The sequence below is a fragment of the Corvus cornix genome, chromosome Z (genome assembly GCF_000738735.6).
Source record: "Corvus cornix cornix isolate S_Up_H32 chromosome Z, ASM73873v5, whole genome shotgun sequence".
Taxonomy (NCBI): domain Eukaryota; kingdom Metazoa; phylum Chordata; class Aves; order Passeriformes; family Corvidae; genus Corvus; species Corvus cornix.
The window spans coordinates 74,240,806-74,249,792 of record NC_046357.1 but is presented as its reverse complement, the minus strand read 5'-3'; the positions used below and the strand labels follow the sequence as shown (position 1 = coordinate 74,249,792).

At 49.5% G+C, this 8,987-nt stretch overlaps 1 protein-coding gene across 3 annotated transcripts in view; it reads left to right on the top strand.

The window, feature by feature from the left end:
• The first annotated feature begins 8,539 nt into the window (after nt 1-8,539).
• VCAN (versican) overlaps nt 8,540-8,987 on the top strand; it is a 98,818-nt gene continuing 98,370 nt past the window's right edge. The window contains exon 1 of one of the 3 annotated variants that reach the window (XM_039566762.1): nt 8,540-8,909. The gene's annotated coding sequence lies outside the window, so the exon portion shown is untranslated. The remainder of the gene's footprint in view (nt 8,910-8,987) is intronic. The other 2 variants (XM_039566763.1, XM_039566764.1) reach the window with 2 other exon arrangements.

Here is an 8,987-nt window from a genome sequence, read left to right as displayed (position 1 = left end):
GCATCTTAGAAAATAACAACAACAACAATAAAAAAAGTGGGGATAAGAAGCTGAGACAGAGAATATTCCCCAGTCGTGCCTTTAAAAAAAAAACCAAAAAACTGTGCATCAGGTTCTGTGCCCTGCAGCCGATTAAACAGAGCAGGCAATGTTCATTAGCGGCATTAGACGTGCGGGTTAATTACTGTAATTTGTAGGATGGGAAGTGCCACCTAGTGGCACGGAGCGCGCCGCCGCGGGAGCGCATCCCACATCCCGCATCCCGCATCCCGCGCTGCCAGGGGTGCCCCAAATCTGCCAAAAACTCCAGAGAAACGCAGCCTATTAATGGTTTATCAAGTGCCAGTGGGAATCACGGCTCCAGGCAAACACGAGAGGCCTCCTGGTCTAATTTAGCCGGGACAATAGGTCCCAGAGACCCAAGATGGATATCCCCGGTGCAGATGCATTCCTTTTAATTCTGTTTGGTTTACCAAATAGGAATTCCTCTAGGAAACCTCAACAAAGAAGTGGATTAATGAGAACCCTAGCAGAGAGTGTTTGCTGTATAAGCAATTCCGAGCCTAAGTAAAGCAAGGGGCAAAGTCTGATCAGCGTTCAGTACCAAACTCAAATAAATTCTGACAGAAGTGGGTGAAAAATGCACCAGCTGCAGGTCAGCAAGAAATGCTAACAACCCTCAAACACTCGCCTGCCTGCTTTCATTAAAAAGCAAACAGGGAGAAAAACAAACACTTATTTTCCCCCTGCCTTTTGTTGCTTTGTGGAGTTTGTTTTGACACTCGTCCTTCCTCAGCTGTAGCATCCCCTGATTTCCCTCGTTCTCCTGGCATCTTGCTGTTCCTCAACCCCCTTTTCCTCTGCATGGGCAGCTCTCTCTGCCATGTCCATTCCCTGTCTCTGCTGTCCCAAAGGCTCCTCAAATTCCCCGTTTTTCTTTCATGCACAGAAGTATGACCCTCCCGTCCCGAGCTGCTTCCCTGGAGCAAGGCAGGGAGATCCTCTCCTTGGACTGACCTGAGTCTGCAGTGCAGCAACTTACGGAATGGAGCAGAGGGAGGTTGTTGTGCCTCAGAGAGCTTTGTTGTAGCAGCTTGGTCATAACCATCTTCAAATGGCAAAGCTGTTTGATCCACTGGACACAAAAAAATGAGATATCCTGTGGTGCTGGTGGTGGTGAAGTGTGAAACTGGGGATGCTGCTGGGTACCATTATTTCTGGTTTCAGTAGAAACATCTCAACCCCACAGCTGCCCCTCTCCCTCGTGCATCTGAACCAGGGGAAGAAAAAAGTAAGAAGGTGATCAAACAGCTCCTTCCTCTAATATGCTGTGGAAGGATGCAGCGGAGGTCAAAGACAACAAAAAGAAATACATCACCTCCCCATCTGACCAGACCTGGACCACATCTCACCCTTCAAAATCAAATACTGGGCAGGTGGTTTTATCTATATTTATGGTTTCTTGGCTCACAGGACCATTGGGAAGGACCAGCAGCCACCACAAGACTTCCATATGGCAGCAGCTTCCAGAGAGTCTTGGGGAGACCTCGTGCCCCCAGTGTGAGAGCTCCTTATCTGCTCATGACCCACCCTATTTGCAGAGTCACCACCCCAAAGAGATAGCAGCAGCTGCTATCTGAGCACTTTGGGCATGGAATTGTCCAAAGCTTCTGGGGCTGTTGTGCTGAAGGCTTGTGCTCAGCCAGGAAACAGGAGAGCCCCTTCATTGCACTCATGGCGAGAGTAGGTCCACTTGCATTAGTATGGAAAAATCTCACAAAGTTTATGGTATTTCTGTCTGATTTTTTACTAAAAAGGGTATCTTTTAGCTCCTACAGCCAATGTTATGAATGCTAGCATTATTCCCATTCTGGGAGACCCCACTTGCGACAATAGAGAAAAGGTTTCACTGGGTGTCTAGACACCAGAAACACTTCTTTTTATCCTTCCTTTAGCAGATGGAGGATAAAAATGGCATGTGTCTCACCAAAACTTGGTGAGAAATCCTTGGTGCCAGCCAAGACCAAGTCAGAGCAGAGACCTGGGGATGGTGTGGGAAGAACATGGAGCTTGAAGCTCTTGGTCAAATCTTGCAGGTTCGGTCTGCGAGGGCACTTTAGCAGCACTTCTTGGCCTTAAGGCTCACCCAGGGGTCTTTGTTTGCTGTAGCTGCCTGCCACAGCCGTTGGAGGAGGTGTGAGGGTGGCTGGTGCTCATGGTGTACATCACAAATCAGCTCTCACTCACTGACAGTCCTGGGCTTCCCAAAACATGGAGCACATCTTCCTCACAAAGAGTAAGATTATTTGGCAAGTCACTTTTTTTTTGTTGTTTTTTCCTGACTCTGATTATTTTTATTTGGTGTTTGGGTCTTCAGGGCAGAGTTACTTCCTCTTTCCAAACTTTTCTCTGCTCCCACTGTGATTCATGTTCTGTGTAAAACTCAAATGAGCTTCACGAGTGCTACATTTCCTTAGCTGAGGCCTTCAAAAAACTAGGAAAAATCGTTTAAAATCAGAGAATATTCAGCAAAGCGGGGTAGCTTTCAACAGAGAGGCACTGAATTTTTCTCTCTGCTTTTACACCCATTCTTTCCCCACTGAACAAAAACTACTATTTCCTTCATAGGAAATGATAAGGTTTTTTTGGGGGGGGGAAATGTCTACAGCTACCCCAAGAGTCTTATAAATTGAGCACAAGATATTTGCAGACATCCCCAGCCCATTTTTTTGTTTGTTTGTTTGTTTCAAATGGCATTATGACAGGTATTATCTTGGACATGTCTGAGAGGCAATCAAAAGCTGTGAGATGCCAGGACAGGATCAGCTCTTTCAACCTATTTAAACTCTTTTACTCAAGGTGGACTATGACTCTTCCTGTAGATATGGGGGTTTTCATCTTTCCTTGCCTGCTAACAGCTACCAAGATTGCCACCTTTCTATTTTGATCTGCAAAAAGAAGTCCCCCAGAGAAGAAAAGCAGAGAGTTTCCTGCATGGTGGGGGGCAAAGAAAAAGCCTGAACTCCCTCTTTCCTCCACTTTTTAGGGTGTTCCTGATCTATTTAATTTCTTCTCTTCCCCTTCACACACAGCCAAGGAGAAGAAACTGTTGACTGACACTTGTGGAGTCAGCAGGATCTTTCCAGTGACTTCAGTAGGGTTTGGATTAATCACGTTGTGAATGTTTGTTATTGCTTTAGCCAAGGATGAGAAGGCCCAGGAAGAAGAGATTAGTTAAGAAAATCTCTCTTAATCCATTTCAAGAGTTTTCCCTATCAGTGTAGAACCAGACCCAGCGAGTTTATTCTTTGCACAATGGTGGTACCTTCATATCATAAAGGAAAAAAAAAAAAACAAAGAAAGAAGAGTATGAAAGACTCATTTCTTTTGGTAACAGTAAGAGAACAAACCCACATTTGATTATTCAGGATTACTTCTGCCGTCAAGCTTATGATGCAGCCACAGAGTTATCAAAACAAAGAAAAGCATGCCCAGGATGGAGTTTATCAGAGGAAGCCCAGGACAGCATGGATTAGCACAACACTTGACTATGGCTCAGGCCACCCTGTGCTGATAAGTTTCTTAGTTCCTTTCCCCCTTGTTTGCCTCGTGCTGTGTTTGGTCCTCACAGGGACCAGCCCTGAGAAGGACCTTGGTGGTGACCTGCCCACACTGACCACTCCTCCCCAGAATCACAAAGCAGCCATTCTTTAAGGAGCCAGGCTGTGGGAAGCAGGCTGCTCTTCCAGCCTGACCTGGAGACACAGCCTGACACTTACACCAGCCAGAACTAAACACCACCAGCTTCCTGACACAGCTTTTGGGGGGATTAGCCGTGGAAACATAAAACATCCCAGTCTGGCCCCTTGTCCTTGGAGTCAAGGCAGAAACACTGAGTCAGAACAGAAGGCAGCATGAGAACGCAGGAGAAAAACATCGTCGCCTTTGCCATCATCATCCAGTGCTGCTGAAAGCCTGGACCTCCTCCTGATAAATCCTGTCCTGGAAACTGACTATCGCAGCGCAGATAGTGTCGTGTCTGCATCATTACATTTAATGCAGAAATAATACCCAACCATCAATTGTGGCTTGTTCTGCTACCAAATGAAACACTCTATTCATAGTTTTTCGTAGCTGAGTGCTCTCCCCTCTGCTGAAGAAATATGGAGTAAAAATAGGTGGAGAAGGGTTTTGCCACAAAAGAAACATTGACATAAGCCATCAAGTGTTTTGTTTGAGAAAGTGGTTGTGTACACTATGGTTACCACTGCTGCTAAGCCTGACTCCTTTGGAGAGTTTAATTTGCCTCTGAAAACATATTTCACTTGAAGCATAGGAAAGAGAAGTACTGGGGAAAAAAACTTTTCTTAAATGTGGAATCTGAGAACTTGTAAAAAGTCTATTGTTTCGGGAGATTTTGTGGTCTCTGAAAACACATTGGGGTTTAGATAACTGAATCACTGCAGAATAAGGAAGCAGCCTACATTTCTGTACCTTTGAGAGGAAAGTTGGGCCAATGGACTCATTTTTGAGCACAGCTGGCATGGCACAACCCTTTGCAAGTAGATGGGAGTGGGAAGTTGGACCTTCAGAGCCACTGACCAAGTGGAATAACTTTGAAAGGATCTTTGATTTTGCTTGAACTGATCTTAGTACTGCTGACACCTAAATTGCATGAATTATTTCCTTTACTTTTACGTAAGGTTTTTTCACACACAGCAGCACAGGAGGAAAAGAAAAAAAATGATGGAAGAGACAAAGAAAAGGTGATTGTGAAGCCACAAAAGATGGCTTAAGAGAACCTATGCCAGGCAAATTAGTTTCTCCTTGAGAGACTGTGTTTCAGATCCACAGTATTCTTTCAAGTGACTGGAAACTTTCCACAGATGTTCAGTTTGATATTTGCACATTGGCTGTAGCCATGGTCTAATTAATTTCAGATATTTTAAAACAATGGTTTCTCATAAAGAACCATTTAGGGCCTGTGTTTCACATCTAAAATGATAATCATTGTTGAGTCAGTAACATAAAACCTGTGCTTAAGAAGTGTGTAATGAAAATAGTATTTTTCTTCATCTCTGGACTACGATGTAGCTGGGAGGATTATTTTTTTTTCTCGAGTGATATTGCTTTAGGATGGAGACAAAGCCTAAACATTTTCGCTTTTGTTGGGTTTTCTCACAGAAATCTGAACATCTGAAAACAATGATTTGTCATGGGAGACTTTGGCAGCCTGAGCGGAGGTTTACTGTTTCTACTTTGCCTAAAATATTTACAAAGAAAAATATCTGACATTCACAGTAAATCAGACAATGTTTCAGGCCCCTGACATAACCCATGGAGGCAGTTTGCGTGGTCTCCAAGAGGAAGAAAGGAGATCCCCTTTCTGGAGAGTTTTTTGGTTCACTGCAGAAACCTTGGCTCTCGGGGAAGGTTGGGGAGGGTTAAATAAAGTGGGATGAAAACACCGAGGGGTTGCAGCGGTCTGTTTTTCCAGCTTGATCCGCTCCTCACTTTCCCCAGTCATCCTTAAAAGCCCCGAGGGTCTCCGGTGTAACCCACCCTCCTTCCTCCGGGGTTTTCTCTCCCTGGCGAGCTGGGGATGCCCAGGAGGAGTTCCTCATCCCTCCCTTCCCAGCCCCACAGGAGCCCTGCGACCACCTCCGCCCGCGCCTTTGTCTGGCCAGCCCCAAAGCCTCCCCCGTGCCCAGGAACCTCCATCCCACCGTGGGAAGGGCTGGGGGGAGCGCAGAGCCCCCCGCCCGCCTCCTCTCCTCGTGGCCCCGCCGCCGAGAGGGTGAGGAAGGGGAGGCTCCGCGCCTCCAGCCCCGGGGCCCCGAGGCTCCGCGGGGGCTTCGGGAGCTCCGCGCCGGGCGGAGAGGAGGAAGAGGAGGAGGAGGAGGAGGAAGGCGGGGAGCGGGCTGGGGAGGAGGGGGAAGGGGGTGGGTTCTGCATCCTCCGCTTTCTTTCCAGCTCCCAGACTGAGCGGCTTTGGCCGGCCGGTTCCCATCAGAGCTCCGGCAATCGGGGGGTGGGAGAGGAAAGGGGAGGGAGAAAGGGTCTTTTCTCTTTGAAAAAATAATCTATTTTCTTTCCCATCGTGAAAAAGAAAAAAGAGGTGCCAGCAGCGAGCCGAGCCGAGGCTGGTTAGCCCCGGGCTATAACTACTGGTTGCTTGCAGGGCAGAGTGCAGCGCTATCCCCCGGCCCTACTCCCTGCTCAGATTTCTGGTCAGACTCAGTATCTCCCGATCCCCTGGGTGGTGGAGGGGTGGTCAGTCCTTCAGCTGGACCCCCAGCACAGCGGGTGCCCCAGTGGGAGCAGAAACCTGCAACTTCCCCTCATGGGGTTGTGCTGTTGCAGCCACAGCTCTGAGAGGATGCTCCACAGCACGGCAAGGATCTCCACAGGGCATGGGCAGCAGTCATCCTCTCCTCTTCCCATCCTTTGCCACGAGCAGTTGTTCAGTCTCCAGTGGACAAGAGTCAATGGGTGATGAAGAAGCAAGATCAGGGCTGCAGAGGTGGCTCCTGATCTGTTAAATGTCACCCCTCCTGCCTGAAGCCAAGGCAGGGAGCAGAGCAGGAGCAGGTGAAGCTGGAAAATTGGGGACACTGAAGGCTAGAGGTGCAGCTTGACTGGTCACTTAGAAATTCTTTGTTTGTCCTGGAGAGTGGCCTGGAGATACCCAATGCCATGGGGTATGTCCTACTTTCCTTTCCAGAGGCTTGGGATGGCGGCAGGATAGTCTCCCACCCCTTCACCTAGAAAAGGGAATGTCCCAGAGAGATTCCTACCTTATGCAGGTGCCTTCAAAGGGTTTGTCTGCAGCCTGGGAAGGCTGACATTGTATGGGGAAATGGGAACAGTGCCCTCACCGTGTGTCTCACACAACCCCCTTATGTCTGGGGGGGGCCAGAAGAGGCTTGTTTGAACCAGCGTTGGAGAGATTCTATGTCAGTATCCTCCTTTCATCACAACACTGTGCAGGGGAAGTGTGCCCTGCCTCAGCACTGACACTGCCCATGGCAAGGCAGGCAAGGCCAGCAAAAACAGGAACTGCAAATCATCCCTGTGAATTTGCATCAAACACCCTCAAAAGCGTGCCCACAACTCTTTATAGTGTTCGAAACCAGAGTGTTGTCTTTCTGTCAGCTCCTCTGACGCACAAGGTTCAAGGATTGAGAAACCTTGTCCCAACGTGGCGTAGGTCCGGTGTGTTCAGGGGTGGCAGTGCCCAGGAGGCACATGCAGGGACTGACCCATGCACGAGCAACTGGGGGGACTGGTGCTGCTGGGAGGTGGCAGTGGTGGCAGAGAAGCCTCTCTTTAACATCCCAAGTAAGCAATTGTGTATTTACTCTGTGTAAGGAGAAAAAACAAACAAGCTCTGCAAGTCGAGATAAGGATTTCACCCAGCACTCCAGCTCCATTCACCCAGGCCACAGCTCCCACAAAGCTGATCTGGTTTAAGCCTCCAGGTCTCCATTTCTCCCTGCTTGGCTGTCATCTCTTCCACCTCCCGCCCCTCCAACTTGGCACCGAGGTTTGTCTTTGGAAACAAGGGCTTTGGGCTTGCCTGAAATCCTCTGTACCCCTGGGGGCACAGCAGCTGGAAGAGTAACAGCGAGAGGATCTGGAGGAAAACTCCTTCTGCCTCTTCCTAGTTGTCGTACCTGGGGCTGCCAAAAACGTGCCCAGAGTAGTGCAATCAGACACACCTATTTCTCTAGGCTTTTCTTTTCTGTCTCCAGTTTTATACCTTTCTGGAGGAGGGGGGCTTCTGGCATCTGCTTCTTTGAGAGAGAGCACACCAGAGGCACTGCTCTTGCCAGTATTTTGTGCCTGGTGAGGGTGCCTCACATGTCTCCCACATACTGAAATAGGTACATTTTGGGATGGGGGCTGCCTGGAGAGCACAGCAGACCCTTAATTAACTGGTGAACATCCCTTGTAAAAGGGTGGTTTAGAGTTCTGCTTATGACTTCATCTCTGAGAGGTTTGGACAGCAAATGCAGAGTCTAATCTTAAAAAAAAAAAAAAATGGAAAAAAAAGAAAAAAAAGTGGCTGGAGATGCATGGGTGGAGAAACTTGGCTCGGGCGGCTGCCGATGCGAGGCTGCCTGTGAATTGGCATCGGCAGGGGAAGTTTGGAACCAGCACCAATATATTCTTTCATTGCAACCTCCGCTGAGACTGGGGAGGCAAAGGGGAAAAAGGCATTTCGGTCCCAGTCACTTTCCCCATTTCAACCGGCTTCGGGAGCCAGGGTGGAGGAGGTCTCTCCATTCTCTTCCCGGTTAATTGTCTAATTGGGGAACAATGCGCCTCTCGCACCCGCCTGCCCCTCTCCGGAGGGCTGGTGCCGGGCGAGCGGAGGGACCGTCCCGCCGCACCGGGCTGAGGGTCCCCGCTCCGGGTCTGGGGGCCGGGGGGTGCCCCGAGGGGGCGGCCGGGCCGGGCTGGGGGCGGGGGGGCCCCGCTCCGAGGAGGCAGGCGCTGGGGGCTCTCCTGCGCCCAGCAGCTGCGGGAGCTTTGGAAATTGCAAGGAGGCTCTCGCAGAGCTTGTGAACCCTCCTCTCCCCGAGCCAGCGCCCCTCCTCTGCAGCGCTGACGGTACAACGATATAATAATGATGGGTGGCTGAGGCTCGCATTTGAACTTGCAGGCTCGCCGCCTTTGCCCACAGCTCGGTCCCGGCTCCGCGGCTCGGAGTCAGGTGCTCGCCGGCGGGAAGCGAGCGAAGCAGAGGAGACCGAGCTCCGGCAGAAGGGGAGACCCCGGAACCACCGGCTCCTTCCAGCACTAACGAGGGGATTTACTCTTTCATGCGGCCACTGGGATCTCTGGACTAGCCCAGCCACCACGTTGTGATTTTTTGCGATCTCTGCAATACGCTACCTTTTAAGGTAACTATAACTCTTTTATTTCGGGTTGGTTTTTAGAGTTGCCCCCCCCCCCCCTTTTTTTTTTTTATATATATATAT